The sequence below is a fragment of the Lynx rufus genome, unplaced genomic scaffold, assembly GCF_022079265.1.
Source record: "Lynx rufus isolate CCGP_SWC_20201006 ecotype Redwood Valley unplaced genomic scaffold, mLynRuf1.p SCAF_17, whole genome shotgun sequence".
NCBI lineage: Eukaryota > Metazoa > Chordata > Mammalia > Carnivora > Felidae > Lynx > Lynx rufus.
The window spans coordinates 7,819,501-7,836,500 of NW_025814831.1; the positions used below are offsets into that span (position 1 = coordinate 7,819,501).

At 42.6% G+C, this 17,000-nt stretch overlaps 1 long non-coding RNA gene across 1 annotated transcript; it reads left to right on the forward strand.

The window, feature by feature from the left end:
• Positions 1 to 8,904: 8,904 nt before the first annotated feature.
• Positions 8,905 to 16,653, forward strand: LOC124512344 (uncharacterized). Its single transcript, XR_006962104.1, has 3 exons — positions 8,905 to 9,014; positions 9,145 to 9,242; positions 14,842 to 16,653. It is a non-coding gene; the product is annotated as an uncharacterized LOC124512344 (long non-coding RNA).
• The last annotated feature ends 347 nt before the right edge of the window (positions 16,654 to 17,000 follow it).

The window sequence follows — 17,000 nt, forward strand, 5'->3', positions numbered from 1 at the left end:
AATTATCCCAGTATCATGGGCAACGGGGAGGACGCTTTCTAAATTGCTGCTTTCCAGGTAACCCACCTTACTCATTTCTACAACACCTTGCTTCCTATGGGGCTTGGACAGTGCTGGTTCAGAAACGAAATATCTCAGTCGTCAACGCAGCTCCTATATTCTGCCGGTTCTCACGTTCCCTCTGTCTGTACGCAGGACCCAGGAGCTGCATCTACTCTAGGAGGACATAGCAAGTCCATCCGACTTTGTTCTGCTTTTGTTTGAAAGCAGAGTCTCTCCTGGAATGGCTCATCATTTCTGGCAGTAGTTTTTCTCCTCTCGCTGCTCTCCATCGTCTTCAGATGGGAACACCCTGGAAACATGGTAAGGTGGAGTCGAGCAGGGCTCGGGTCCTGCTCTACCTTGGAACAAGTCTCCTCACCCCAGGGGGTTTCGGTTTCCTCCAGCACAGCTGGAGATAATTTCCAGGACCCTCTCCTTCTAGAGCCTACGACTGAACCCTTCTGTGTTATGAAAACCAAAATTTGGACAATGACCCAGGGCCCATTTTATTTTATTGCTGCTAGTTACTAAGAAATCAAATCCTGAGGGGCACTTGGGTGGCTCAAGTCGGTTGAGCATCCGGCTTCGGCTCAGGTCATGATCTCACGGCTCGTGGGTTCGAGCCCTGCGTCGGGCTCTGTGCTGACAGCTCGGAGCCTGGAGCCTGCTTTGAATTCTGTGTCTCCCTCTCTCTGCCCCTCCCCCCGCTTACACTCTGTCTCTCTCTGTCTCAAAAATAAATAAACATTAAAAAAAATTAAAAAAAAAAGAAATCAAATCTTGAGGCTGCTGCATGGCAAAAAGCCACTGAGTTTTTCTTTTTTAATGGAATCAATAGCTAAGCATGAACCTGCTATGGGACTCAGTAGTCTCTATGTATCTATTTTTTCATTTTACAACAACAAGTGCAAAAATTTTAGAAATAAATCTGGAGATGTTGCCACATAGAAATTGGTGTATAACCTTCTAATATTTTAGAAAAGCATACATATGAATATTTTTGCTTCTTTGCTTATCTATACAAATGGCTTCACACTGGGTGCAGTGTCGTATAATCATTTTCACTTCTTATAGCAGGTTTTTTTTTCTTCCACATCATTAAATGCGCTTCTACAACATAATGCTTAGTTACGTATTTCCGATTTGCCCGATTAGAATGTGAGCTCTGTGGACACATGGGTGTGTTGCCTTTAACACTGTTGAATCCTTCAGAACAGTGCCTGGAGCGTAGGAGAACCCCAAATGAATAATTTGAGTAAATGAATTCACAATCGTCCATCTTGTGCCTATATCATAACTTGTTCCGTTTAGATCTTCTTGCATTATTTTTTAATTTTTTTTTTAAAGTTCATTTGTTTGTTTTGAGAGAGAGAGCAAGCGTGAGCAGGGGAGGAGCAGAGAGGGAGAGGTGGGGAAGAGAGAATCCCAAACAGGCTCTGTGCTGATAGCGGGGAGCCCAACGTGGGGCTCGATCCCAAGAACCGTGAGATCATGACCTGAGCTGAAATCAAGAGTCGGATGTTTAACAGACTGAGTTGCTCAGGCAACCCGCTCCTCGTATTATAATTGGAGACCCATGAGATTGGGATCTGGTCCAGTGTTTGCTGCTGGGGCCTCAGAACTTGGAATAAGGCCTGGCATTAAATAATTGCTCAATAAAGGCTACCCAGCGAATGACCACAGTCTCCCAGCACTGGACGTCTTTGCTTCCAATATTTTACCATTATAAACAACAATGAGATGGAACATCTTTGTAGCTAAATATGTGTGAACATCCCCGATTTTTAAAGAATAAATTCCAGGGCAATATAATTGGTGGGTTAATGGGTGGGCATATGTTAGTGAAGCTTTTGAGATTTGCTTCCTAGAAAAGTGATGTTTGTTTGTTTGTTTGTTTGTGCCAATCTACATTTGACCAATGCTATAGAGAGCACCTCTTTTCCTGATGCCTCAGCACCAGAGAGGTCAAATTTTTAAACCTTATTAATTTGATAGATGAACAGTCATATCTTCTTGATATCATCTTACATTTCTTTGACTATAAAAAGATTTAATATTTTCTATGTTATTTTAGTGTTTGTTCCTTCATTTGTTTATTTTTTCTTGGTTGGTTTTTTTCTCAGTAACTAAATTAAAATACAGCTTTTAGGACTACTTGGCAAGTCATAAGCACCATTCCCCTTATTATTATAACTCTTACTTTGTTTTAGTTTTACTTCCTTCTTTTTATTGATTTGTGAGAATTTACTATTATGTGTCATATAAAGCATATTTGCATATTATTGGTCGACGCATACGATAAAATAGTTTGTCCATTTATTTTACTCATTTCATAAATATTTTATTTTTATATTGCCACATCTACCTAGTGTTTTCTTTTCCTTTTTTTTCCCCTCTGCTTTTGCAGCTAATTTGTCTTTTGAACTGTGTGGGCAACGTTTAATATACTTTTCAGACACATGTAATATTTATAGGATGGCTTGAGCTTAAAAAAAAAATACCGGTAGCCTAAATTGTATTATTTTTAAGGATCCTACTTTGTGATTTACGGTGTTCAAAGCAGTTTCATATACGTTTCTTCCAAGTCTTGTGTTTATGGTGGCGGGTGAAACACTGATACGCCCATTTTTGCAGACCAGGTAACTAGAGGCTTGAGCACAGAGGGGACAACAGGTAAAGGGGATTGTATTCTTCTGACTGTAATTTCAGCCTTCTATACATTTTGGTTTTTACTTTTTCTTTTTATTTATTTATTTATTTTTCATTTTGGAGAGAGAGAGAGAGAGAGAGAGAGCTCAAGAAGGGCAGGGGGCAAAGGGAGAAAGAGAGACAATCTCAAGCCGGCCCCATGCCCAGTGCAGCCCAACGACCCTGGGATCATGACCTGAGCCGAACACAAGAGTCAGATGCTCAACCGACTGAGCCACCCAGGCACTGCTACCCTGTCTTTTTCTTAAGAAGCTCGAGAAAACCCGCAATATGATGGAGGGGAGAGGAGAAGGGGTCTGTGTATTCGGGGTGGGAAGGCAACATCGTGGTGACTGCACCTCCAAGGCCTAAGACTCTCCCCATTCACTGCGCGGCATTACGTCTGACAAAACCAGCCCCGGACTTTGAGTGGCAAATTATAGCCTGGCTGTGTAACAGCTCTCGATCTCATGTATTCATTTTTTTTTTTTTTTGAATTCCTAAAAAAATCACGGCAGTACATCAGCATGGCCCCCTGCCCCCCGCACTGGGGAAGTTTGATAATGTATGTCCTAACTGCTTAATTGATTGATTACCTCACGGCAGCTTCCTGAGGTACCGAATTTATCTCTAATAGCCAGAGTCAGGCTCTGCAGACAACCGTGGGGGGGACCGGGGTCCCTTGGTGTCGATTTGCTCTTAACTGGAAAGTCATTACCACTTAATACATGTAGATTGTGTTGAAAGAAAATTATGTGTAATGAAATGAGGGAAAAATTAGTGGAGTGTTATGGGCGAAAGCAGATGTTACAGAGGAATTATGCTAGCAGAGATAATCACCTTCGTTGGTATTGTGTGTGCTGGGGTGTTAACTGAAGAGGAGGAGGGGACAGGGCTGAAGGAGGGCCCTGATCGGCACAGATTCGCCCCCCCCAGAACCTGCCGCACGGGATGGGCCCCCCCAGGACCCGGCAGCCGGGCCTCTGTAGCTTGGCCCACCCAAACCTGGGACCCCTCTGCCCTGCGGTCTCCCAGGATGCCTGGTCGTAAAGAGTCTACCCGCGGGTCTGGGGAGAGACACGGTGGAGGAACTAGGGGTGCCTCCTGCCAACTGAGGCGGGTGGAGAGCATGGGGCTCTCATTGCTGCAGCCTTAGTTGAATCTGGGCGAAAGCAAAGCCCCAAACTCCCCCCCATCTCAAACAAACACACAAACAACAACAAAAACCTAAACTAAAAAAAAAAAAATAACAATAATAATTAACTAATTAAAAAAAAAAAACAAAAAAGCTTAGCCCATAACAGGGTAAAGGCTGTTGAATCTTTTCGTAAATAGTCTTATCTCAGACGGAGGCATGGAAGAGACTGTGCCTGTGTGTGAAGCCAGGGGGAATAAAACCTCGCTGCTTTTACGTCTCGCGATCCTTGGGGACAAGAGCTCGGCCCTCACGGTGCAGACCTCTTGCTCGACTCCTCTGCTGCTGAGGAAACTGAAGCCAGAGAAGGAAAGACCCTTGCCTGCAGTCACAGACGCAGTGAGGGAAGAGGGGAAGCGGGTCCGCACACGGACGGCGCAAATCCAGCCGACCCCGGTGCTTCCTCGAGGGGGATCGGGTCTCACCGGCTAGGAGCTGATGTTGCAAAATGAAGGGATGTTTTCAGCATTCTGGCATCATACAACTACCTGCGTAGATCGTAGAGCCATGAGAGGTGTGGATGGCAAGCCGAGTCTTCTGCAAGTGGCCACCCTGATGGTCCGTGGGGAAGCGTTTTCCCCTAGAGATGCTTGGATTCGACCTCATTCAGAGGCATTCCGGATGGAAGAAGAGTTCAAAGTCCCTGGTTCTCTGCAGCATTGAACGGGCTGGGAGAAACTAGAATCATTTATCCTCAACCATGTGGGCCACCTGCTCAAGGGTCAAGGTTAAGTTCATCGCATGGCCTTGCCAATGTAATCACCCCCCCCCCCAACCAGTGTCCTGTCTGTGGAAGGGGTAGCTGCAGAACTTACCCCACAAGTTTTCCGCGAATATTGACAAAGCACTGACCACAATGCCTGGTGCATATAGTAAGCGCTCAATAGTTGGTTCTCTCCAGTGACCAGAGTAAATGTTAGATTTTGCCTGCAAGTTACATGTTTGTGTGTGCATGTGTGTATACATACACGCACACACACACACACCCCTAGACTCTACAGGGATGAAAATATAATACATCATTTTAAAAGGTTACTGAATTAACATATCAAAGTCTTTCAAATTCAGAAGCGTGTCTTAATTAATGTAAGATACACCGTAATCGGATATTGTAGCCTTTTGCTGTTAATGTTATAAAGAAGCCCTAATTCTTGAAATGGTTGAAGGCGCCTACTGTATACCTAGACATCGTAAATTAACCCTGGTCTGGAGCAAAAAAAAAAAACCAAAAAACAAAAAACAAAAAAAACTGGCAGAAAACCAAAAGACCAAGGGTATAAATAAACAAAGGAATGTTATCCACACTGAGTGTCCTTGGGTAAAGCCTGTTTTATTGCGAAAACCAACACTGTGCCACCTTAAGAGCTCCAGTAGAAACTGTAAGGAATCTTCCTCCAGCATCTTGCAAATATTTAAGACAGGCACACTTCGGACTTCATCATGGCGACTGCCATCATGGTTTTATTTAGAGCTGGCACCATTTACCCGGTAGCCACCACTACCAGGGGGACTGTGCAGGTCTCCGGGACTGTGAAGCTGGAACAGGTGTTCCAGGATGTTTGTTTGAATTATAACAATGCTTATGGGTAAGAGCAGGACTGGACGATGCCACAGGGTATTCAGGAATGACACTTTATTTGCTAGTTACTAAAGAAGTCATACTCAACAAGGAAAACTTGGCAAACAGAAAGAAGCTTCAGAAGCACGCACACATCACACGCACACACACACACACACACACACACGCACACACACACACACTCAATGACAAAACACAGCCAAAATACCCCGCCTCACCCAACCTGAAGCCACTGCTCAATTGTTTTGGGGTATTTTTCCGTTCTTTGTCTACATGTGCACACCTGTACGCATGCATGTGTCTGTACATGTATGTATCATTCTTAGGGACTTTGTGGGACGCAGTTGAATGAACACACTATAATTTTCAGAGCCAGTCAAAATCTGGAGGAGGCTCTCAGGTTTTTGTTTTTCTTTTTTCCTAACAAGGACCAACATTACTTAGCGTATGGCGTATCTCTGATTCTTTGCTTAGAATACATCGCTAAAATGCAATCTCAATGCTGTAGAGTGTGATTATTTTAAAATTTGAGAAATATTGCAGCCAGCAGCAGTGGAATGGATCCAGGTGAAATCACTACAGTGGCTTACTTCCATCTGAAAAATGCATCTGATTCTTTGCCATGCTGACTCCTTGAAGCCTAAATGCCACCATTTACCCATTAAGATATAGTTATGTGGGGGCGCCTGGGTGGCGCAGTAGGTTAAGCATCCGACTTCAGCTCAGGTCATGATTTCACGGTTTGTGAGTTTGAGCCCCACTCCAGGTGAGCTCAAGCCCCACTTTGGGTTCTGCACTCCCGCTCCCTCCCTCCCTCTCTCTGCCCCTGGTGGGATTCATTCTCTCTCCCTCTCTCTCTGCCCCTCGCTCACTTGCTCTCTCTCTCTCTCTCAAAGATAAATAAACAAATAAATAAATAGGAAAAATCCTTATAAAAATATAGGTATGTGTTCATCGCCCTGTATGGTAGGCACGTGTTATAAACAATCTTGTTTTAAACATCACAAAACCCCAATAAACTAGGGATCAAGCCCTTTTGCCAAATGGGGTAAAATCTTTTCACGTTGCCTGATAGCCACAATCATCGGAGAAGAATTTGATCACGATTCTAACCATGCTAATGCACAGTACGCTGACTTCGCAATTACTTTAAAGTTAGACCCCCAGATGAGCCCTGGTTCCATACATTTTCTTCATGATCTTTAGTGCATCGTTGAACTTCCCTGGGTCTATTTCTTTATGCGATAATGGGGAAGTCGAACTTGCTAGGTTATTTGGAGGATCCCTATCAATAACGAATGGAAAATGCCTGGCGTACATCGTTTCACTGGTAACTATTATCAGCATTTTTACAATTATCTACACGTTTTAAGTCTCTGGCACTGGGTTTTCTCACCCATAAAATGGGAATAAAGATACCTGCCTTGCTGGGTTTTCATGGGGAATTATTGATAACATTAGAGCCCAAAGCAGAACCTGGCACATAGTAAGTACACATAGTAGCAACACAATGAGGCTTTTAACATCCATGACAAAAACAGAAATTACGCTCTGGAAGATACCAGCCCTCTTTCCCCAGATTCACAGCTGAGCGGATTTCCAAGGGGAGCCCAACTCGCCATCTCTATGTTAATGCATTCAAGAGGCAAGCAGGCTCTCTTGGAGCCGCCGGAAAACTATGATGAATGTTTCAGCGACTAAAAGAATAATTAAATCACTCAGTGCTGGATGTCATTAAATGAAATGGCACTGAATTAGTGGCATGTCGCCGTTATTATTTATAAATACAAAAAAAGCAACGTTTAGTTAATGCTTCGGGTCTGCCTGCGACAGACACTCACAGAGGCGGTCAGCGTGTCAACTCCAGTGTGTGCCTTCTCTTTATTCACTTCGAGGAAGGGGCCTACAGCCACTTGAGCAGCGAAGAAAGGGCCCTGAGTATGCCTTTGGTTTTGCACAACATTAACAACTTCCTACCCTCAGAGCCAATGTCTTTAATGCTAGGGCCTCAACTTACCTTGCTGTGTGGGAAATGAAGTGTCCCATACAAAAGATGGTCCCGTGAGCTCATAGCATGGGCTATGGAATAAAACCTCCCTGAGTCTGAGACCCACAATGTGACTTTCCGCACAAGAGTTGTCCTTCAACCTCATGTCCCTATGGATCCAACCGAGATAAAACAGACCTGAAAGGTTTTTAATGGTGATTGGAGGAACCAGCAGGAGAAACAGCTCAGCCTTCACCAAAAGGGTGCCGTCCTTCTCCTTCTCCCTCCGAAGGCAGATTTGTTTCTGGTTCTGAATGGAGCCCAGGTTGCGGGACTAAGATCTCCCGTACGATTCAAGATCTCAGGTCCTGAGGAGCCCTTTCAGTTTCCTGGCTGTGCTGTGGTGAGTGGCGGACTCAGATGAGCGGTCTCTAGATGAGGAAGGTCACGCCCTGCCTGCCATGGGAAACCAGGACACTGACATTCAAGGTGCTTCGAATTCCAATATTGGATGACTCATGGGACCTGGTGACTGTATTATAATTTATACCGACACTGATAGTTGGATTTTGCATAATGGATTTATCAATATCTGTAAGAGTGCTCTGTAAACCACTAAGAACTATATCACGGGAAGCATTAGATCACATCACCCGTGGTTGAAAGCAGTCTGCTTATTCAACCTTGATCACCCCCGGTTCTGACTAGGGTGGACACGTGTGCTTCTGGAGCATAGGGGCCATCTCCAAGAGGCTTGTCCTTGGCAGAGCACCCCAGTACCTGTGGGTGCCCAATGGGGTCTGTGGCAGCTGGAGACCTCGGGCTAGTCACTCCTTTCCAGATCACTGTGATGTTTTCTTGTCTTTTTCACACCATGTCACAAACGTAAAATCATTGTCTGTGTGTGCCACAAGGTCAAAAAGTTAGGCAAGACCTGCTAGATAGCACTGCCTTCATCCAAGCCAACATCCACGGCATCCAACATGCCGGCTGCTAATTTCAATCAGGACACTGCCCTATGCTGTGTCATTGCACTTGCGTTTTCTGGCAGGAGAAAAATACCCCAACATGACTACTCTTTTTCCTTTTTTCTTTTTTAGATTTAATTTATTGAGAGAGAGAAAGAGAGAGAGAGAGAGGAAATGGGTGAGGGAGGGGCAGAGAGAGAGGGACCGAGAATCCCAAGCAGGTTCCATGCCCAGCATAGAGCCCAACGTGGGGCTTGATCCTAAACCCTGGGATCATGACCTGAGCTGAAATCAAGAGTCAGATGTTTAACCGACTGAGCCACCCAGGCACCCCATGCTACTCTTGATTCTAACATCTCAGCACGTCATTTAAGAAGGCTTTTCCGCTTACCACACTGTTCGTCTCCTTCACCAGGGACGCCCAACGACAGGAGGATGAAGTACAGCATCAATGGCGGGCTAAGATCAAACGATACTCACTCAAGACACCCTGTGTACGATTCGGAACCTGGCTGCCTCTTAGCTGGGCCACCTTGGACAAATCTCTTAACTTCTGTAAGTCTTGGTTCCCTCATCTACAAAATGACACAATTAAAGGAAAGGGCGCAAGCTGTGTATGTGTGTACGTGCGTCAGAGAGATAGAAATTTAAAAAGTTAAATATTGATACAATTTGGCTCTTTCAGAAAGTACCATCTGATGCTTTCCTGCCTTTGCTCCTGAATGAAGCTAATGACGTATTCAAATATTCAATGAGCCTTCTCTGGATACCCACTCTCTGCTGGTAATAAGTGATAAGAAGACACGCACGTATTTGATGTTCTTTTACCTTACTGATCAGTCGGAGGAAAATAATATGTAGAAAGATAACTCCGTAGATTTGGTTATTTGTTCATAAGTATTCATTTTTCCACCATTTTTGCCTCCCTGAAAACAGAGTTTATTTCCCCAGCAATTTGACATAGAGGTTGACTGTATTACTTGCTTTGGCCGATGGAAGGTAAAAGCGTGTCACGTTTACCACATTTAAGCAACGGCTTCTGGAGCCGTGTGTCCACAGCTCTCTCATTTCCTGACCTCTGTGATGGTCAACAACCAGCAGTAAGTAGAGGCTGCTTCATTAACAGTCCCAGAATGAGAAGACACAGGGAGTGGATCCACAGTCCATCAGCAGCTTGGAACAGGACGACAAAGCTTCAGCCTACTCCAGCTTATGCATAACACAGGATGACAAGTAACTGGGAGTTATTTGTTAAGCAGCATTGTTACCGCAATAGCTGATAGATACAGATAAGAACACAACAGATACATTTTACAGGACAGGCACTGTGAGGGTATTGAAACATATTTAGATCTATCCCGAGGGAGATGTCACAGAGAGGTAGCATTTGAAGTGGGAGTCAAGGCTGATGTTATGAAGACTAAGTTTGTTTACATGCTGACAACATACTTAGCGAAATGTCAAGTACATTACCGATAAACAGTAGAGAAGTCAGCGTGGACAAAGGGCTAACTAGAGGAGCATGTTCAATGGATGAGTCCCTTCTTGCGCACTGTCATTGGGGCTCTGCGACGGCATAGGTATTCTGGCTTTGACTTGCATTGAGGAGGTCTTTTAGTAATGAAAACATTGATCTGTAAATCCAGAGTTTAGGCCAATTCAATTAGAAGAAAAGACAAAAGCTTACAACATTACCATTGGTAGAATTTGTTTTTAATTTTTTAATGTTTATTTATTTTTGAGAGAGAGAGAGAGAGAGAGTGGGGGAGAGGCAGAGAGAGGGAGACATGAAATCCAACGCAGGCTCCAGGCTCCAAGCTGTTGGCACAGAGCCCGACGCGGGGCTCCTACCCACGAACTGTGAGATCATGACCTGGGCCAAAGTCGGACGCTTAACCGACTGAGCCACCCAGGCACCCCAACCATTGGTAGAATTTCTTCATACAAATGAATATTTATATAGAAGATCAAAACTACAGATGTTTGTGTTCAGAAACATACACTTGGATGAGTTTTTTATATGCATTTGAACATGAAATATAATTATCGTAATGTTTTCTCATACGTCTATGGCCACATGGTTTATGTTTAAAGAATTTATTCTAAAGAAGGTTTGTAGATGTGTATATAAGGATTTGGACTGTGGACGTCTTTGGCTTGCTACTGCATAACCTTAGGAAAATCACTCAAGCTTCCCCAAAGCTCAGTAACCTCACCCTAAAAATGGGGCCATTATTAGTCATATTTGATGTTATTATTTTGAGGAGTAAATGAGGTAATACCTGTCAAAGTATCTGATGTAAATTTAAATGCTTCCTATCCTCCCTAATTTTTTTCCTTCCTTCCTAGAAATAGATATGGTATGTATGCAATTTACATAATTAAATAAAAGTATATATATATACACACTTTTATTATATATATTTATATATATACTCTTATTAAATATATACTCTTATTATATATATTTATATAGACTTATATATATTTATATATAGACTCTTATATATGTATTTATATATAGACTCACATATATATTTATGTATAGACTTTCATTATATATATACTTTTATTATATATATTTATATATATACTCTTATTATATTTATATAGACTCATATATATATTTATATATAGACTCATATATATATATTTATATATAGACTCTTATATATATTTATGTATAGACTTTTATTATATATATACTTTTATTATATATATTTATATATAGACTCTTATTTTATATATTTATGTATATACTCTTATTATATATATTATATATATATACTTATATATATATTTAATCCATCAACATTTAGAACCTAGGAGAAAGACAACTGTCCCCCCATCATTAAAAAGTATGTCTGGGGGCGCCTGGGTGGCGCAGTCGGTTAAGCGTCCGACTTCAGCCAGGTCACGATCTCGCGGTCCGTGAGTTCGAGCCCCGTGTCGGGCTCTGGGCTGATGGCTCAGAGCCCGGAGCCTGTTTCCGATTCTGTGTCTCCCTCTCTCTCTGCCCCCCCCCCATTCATGCTCTGTCTCTGTCTGTCCCAAAAAATAAATAAACGTTGAAAAAAAAAATTAAAAAAAAAAAAAGTATGTCTGTAGGTTCAGGAAGTGGTCTGTCATTCATGGCTCTCTCTCCTTCAATACCTCTAACATGGGATACACCCGCATCCACTTCACATGATCTTTGTTTCAAGTTGGTGATGGTCATTTAAAACATAGGAGGAGCAACAGTGGGGGGAAAGTTCAGTGGACCCACCTGCCTGCAGTCTTCGTAGATTTCTGAAAGGCTCTGCTCTGAGTGGAAGACGAGAGTTGAAGGCAAGTTTGAGGTTCGTGATGAGGGATAGAAGTAGCCAAGATCCCTGGATTCTGTTCTGTGGGCAACTGACCGATCCAGAGGGGCATTTCCCATCACCAAGTGATAGGTCTTACCTGAAAAGACTGGTCTCTGGTCACTTTTGTTCAGTAAAATGCTGAGATAAAGACAAAATTCATCATGGCAGGAATCTCAGAGGTTTGCATGTGTTAATGTCTTGATTTTATTGAGTCTTGGTTTCCAAGATCTCATTCTCTCTGCTTCTCTCTCTCCTTTCCCCTCTTCCTCTCACTCCCCCCTTCTCTCTCTCTCTCTCTCTCATGCTCTCTCTTTCATTATATCATTCTCAATGACCTTACATAATTCTTAAAAAAAAGAAAACCCATGAGGTAGTTATCATTAATCTATATTAGTTTGTCCTTATAGATCAGGAAATTAGGTTGTAGGAGGTAAGTAAATGAACCCATAGGAGTTTGACCACCACAACTGTAACTACTTTCAAAATTTTCTGTCGTGTATTTTAAACTTTAAAATTATTTTGTATTGCTTCCCATCAAATAAAATTGATGCTTCAGAGACAAGCACTGTGTTTCCCCTGAGGTCATGTCCTGGTTCCCAGGAATAGGCACATACCAGCTTGAGAAGCTTAGGGGTTAGGAATGAATGAGTTGACATTTTACACTGTGGACCAAAAGGAGTCAGGTTCCTCACTAAGGGCTCTAGTTATAGAGTCTGCCTGATACGACTCACCAACTATATCATAAATACAAAGGTTTTGTTTAAAATTTTAAACGGGAGCGAGGGGGCATCAGCAGACAACATAGCTTGTTGCAAAGGCCTTCCGTTTGAAGAATGCATTTTCGATGCTGGGACCTTTTTTTTTACCTTGTCCACGCTGAGCTCCTAGTAGAGAAAGTGAGTAGACTGATGTTCAGGGTTTCATCACGGGGTTTTTTTTAAACCAAGCACCAAATTTGTTTTAGTGATTCTCTTAAGAGTGATTCATCAAGGACCCTCGCCTGTGTCCCCTTTGTGCCTGGGTACAGATGTGCATCTAGAACACATTTAGTTCTATGTTTTCAAAGAGTGGCCGCCCACTCTGTGCATATGATTAATTCTACATGCAGCTAATTATACCCACAATTGGCTAATTGTCAGTGCAATTAGCCAATTGCAGGCCCAATTGGCCACTTGTCCCATAATTTGAAGGTGCAAGTGGACAATTGAAGAACAGATTAGATGCATGCCGAGTTTTACATATTCAAAGAGGAGGGAGACTACAGGAGGGACAGGCTTTTAAAACGTGGTCTTAAGTGCAAAGGAAAAAAATCAATACGTGCAGGTCTTTGAGAAAGAAAGTTACAGTTTCCTGGAACACGCTTTCAAACTCAGTACTTTGGCTGATATTTGTTTGTTTGTTCGTTTTTGTCTCTGGCTTTGTTTTGTTTTGTTTTGTTTTGTTTTCAAAATGGAGCAAGGGATGAGTTTCTATGCTGCATTGGAAATGTAAAACAAATTGAAATGTTTAGAATTTAAGTCAGAATGACCACACCCTCAGCCATCCTGTAACTGTTTATTCACACGCAATGTTCAATGTCAACATTTTTTTTTCTCCCTAAAAAGATCGTAAAAAAGCAAACAGACAAACAATCAGATTTCCAGGACAGAGTTGAAGCCAAGTTTTCAACCACTAAGAACTCTTCAATTTCAAAGCCTATGAATTTGAAGGGTTAATAGTAAATCAAAGAAGCCTCTGAGAACGGCAAATGTTACCAAGCTTTTGGCCAAATCTCCTGGACTTCTCTCGTTTCTTTCCAGTTATTCTTAATATTCTTTACTATAAAAAGTTCTCCTCACGTCAAAGGCCCTCATCGTTGGTCCTTTCTTTTCTCTTTTGCATAGCTGCATTATCTGGGACACCTCGAAGGAATGGCTGAGGTCACCCCTCACTTTATGTGATCACATTCAGGGATTAGGACTATTGTTAGCAATTATCTGTTCAAGCACAGCTATCTAGATGCGGAGCCTCAAACCTATAAATATTCACCCTTCTGTGCATGTTTTCTTCTCAGGTGCCCAGATCCAGAAGTGGGAGCCTAAAATAGCAAGAACGTGTGTGAAAACTGGCACATCGTAGGCACTTAGTAAACAGCGGCGGGAGAAGAGTGTCACTTATGGGGAGTTTTAGGGCCGAGAAGGAGGTTTGGAATCTGCTCCCGCAGAGTGGATTCAGTTGCCTGGAAAGTCATTGCAGTTAAAATAAAACAAGATCAGTATGGCTTTCCTTATATCCGCAGTTTATATTTTTAGGGACTTCAACCCTCTATAAGTTGGCCACAGATTGAGAAGTAAACCCAGCAGACTTTCATGTATCAGGATTATCTGCTACGGAGCACGTGCACCAAAACCCTGTAGAAAATGTCACTGAGCCCAAGTGTCCCAAGCTGATCTTTGGAACATGAGTCTCGAGGGATTTTCTGAGCACATAGGACTTCATGGTCAAAGATGGATGGGGACGTAGCCCACTATTTGCATATTTAAGGTATAAAAACAAAAAGATCAGCAATAAAAAAAAACCTGTTTAATTTATGTTTAACTCAGAAGATTTCAAAGTAATTGACCAAGACATCCCATTTTTCCATCATCGCTAATACTACGCTACCGAATTCGAGTTGAATGGGACACATTTTTGGAAATACAGCACTAGACCATGGTTTTGAGCTAAATGATGAGCTAATATGTACCTTTAAGAAACTTGACCATTTGATGTTCAGCTCACAGAAGTTTTTTTAAAAGATCACTTTCAGGGCTCAAGACCGGGGAACTCAGAAATTAAAAAAAAAAAAAAAATCAATTTGGAATCTGTGTCATAGGTTATTCGTTGAAAGTAAGTCGCTTGCCTCTCTGGGCCTCAGTTTCCTCATTTGTGTGAGAGAGTCAAATTTGATGAGGGCTGAGCTCCTTCCTGCCCTGGCTGGCATCCTGGGGCGCTCAGAGATTGAGCCAAGAAGTGCTTTCTTTATTTTGTGAATTTGTCTTTCCTGTCGCCATCTCCAGGGCTTGCTATACACGAAACCGGAAGGCAGACTTTCCCATTCCAGATTTTCTGCGTATCAGCTCATCACCTGGGATACGTCTCAACTGCTTGAAACCTCAGTTTCCCTAAAGAAAAACTAAGGATGATAATATAGCCAAAGGAAGGCTCAACAAGCTAATGAAGGTGAAAGCCATTTAAAGTGTAGAAACTGTGCCCTATCGGTGCTGCTGTTAAACAGTTTACTAGCAGTTCGTATTAATATAACTAGTAGTTACATTAACTACTATAAGCCCAGATTCAATTATTATTCTTATTCCTTGCCCCTTAGCTACTACTAATATGCTAATCGTGATAATTAACCAATGCTATGCTTGATGCATTTCAGCACCAGATTTTGCTCTGCTAAACTTGGGGTTTTGCTTGGAGGGGAGAATAGCAGTGCTGGCCTTCGGGCCGTGCCAGGAAAATGTGTGGGCCAGATGGCAATCCAAGTTGGTCTGATAGAACATTTCTATTTCTGTGGATTCTCAAAAATGAACTGACAGGCACGAACCAAAGTGGTGACTCATAGCCTTCAGGCCCCTGACTTACAGCTTCTGAGCCGAGATTTCCTATTGTCCTGCAAAACCTATTTACGGAATGCTACAACTGGACCCTTCTGTCCCCGTCGTCATCAATGTCGTCGTCACCATCACAGCCGCCCTTCACCGAGCACCTACTGTGTGCCTGGGCCCGTGGGGCGGTCTATCAAAATGGACCCCCTTCGGCTCTGTAACTACCCCACGGTGCCTATGTCTGAACGGCCCGTCTTCAGATGCAGAGATTGTCGGTCAAGGAGACTGAGCAACTTGTCCCCCGTCACAGAGACCCCGAAGGGTGGTGTTGAGATGGGAGTCCCGAACTTCTACATTTTTCTTCCTCTATGATATTGTGTCTCCAATTGTAATCCTCCTGTGGGCAGTCGCTAGAGTATGTCCGTGTGTACGCATACACGTAAGCATATGTTTTAATTCCACTCCCCAGAGGAAATACAGTACTCCGGCCTGGTACAGAACATTCATTAGAAACGTGCTCGCTGGCTTGAATTTCCAGAAAGTCCAAAATTTGGTCCACAGTCATGCTGTTTTGCCCTTGTAAGTTGATCGAATATCAATACCGGACCCAGATTCTCAGTAAATAACTACAGAGATGGGGGCTTGAACAGAAATGTCGCTGGCAGATTAGGCCTAGAATCTAGACGTTCTTCTGGCTCTCGGGCCAACACTCGACACGCGACACCTTAGGAATGGAGAAACCTATTTGTTCTTAGTCACTGCTCCTCTTTAATCTGCTGTTGCTGATGAAAAACAATCCCTTAAGGAAGGGAAGGAATATCTATATCTCTCCACTAGAGACGTCTTCATCATCATTATGGAGAACATGTGGGCAATGGCAGGATCCTGAGTTTCTCAAGTGGTGTTTGTGTAGGAGACCGAACTGCACTGCGGATCAGTTGCACAGCTGGAGTCCATGTGGACCTGAGGGCTTTGTAGGGTCTCTGAGAGACATCCCCCAAGGCCGTCAGACTAGATGGCGGTGTGGACACCCAACACAGCCATTTGGGCAAGAAGATAGTAAAATACTATTTTGGATCCCATTTTTGAAGGGATTGACTTCTTAAGGCACGCACTAGGTTTTCGTTACCAAATGAACAGTCCCATTAAAAAATATTATCAAATTAATAGCATAACAAGTTTTTAGGGGAGGTTTATTAGAGTCAAATATTTTTAAAAGCTGTCATTGAAACAGACATAGTTGTTAAATTGAGGAGATAATTAGGTACCTGAAATTAATCAAAGTATGTTTTCAAAAATAAAATCTATATTTGACTCATTGCAAATATGTTTCATTCTTTTCTGCGTCCCTGTAATATATTAGAAATTGGCAATTTTACAAACCAATCTGCAGTTGCCCTTGGCCGTTAAAATCCTGTTCTGTCCTTACCATGGTGGATTCTATAAAAGTGTGCCCCAAATGAAAATGCAAGCTAGAAGATCTATACAGTGTCTGGGCATCCACTGTAATGTATAAAGACGATAATGCTAAATTGAATAACTTTATGTTCAATTTTCTACTAGTCTATTCTTTCTCCTTTGTTTTTCTTTTCTTTCTGAATTGCTATTTTCTAGGGGCGCCTGGG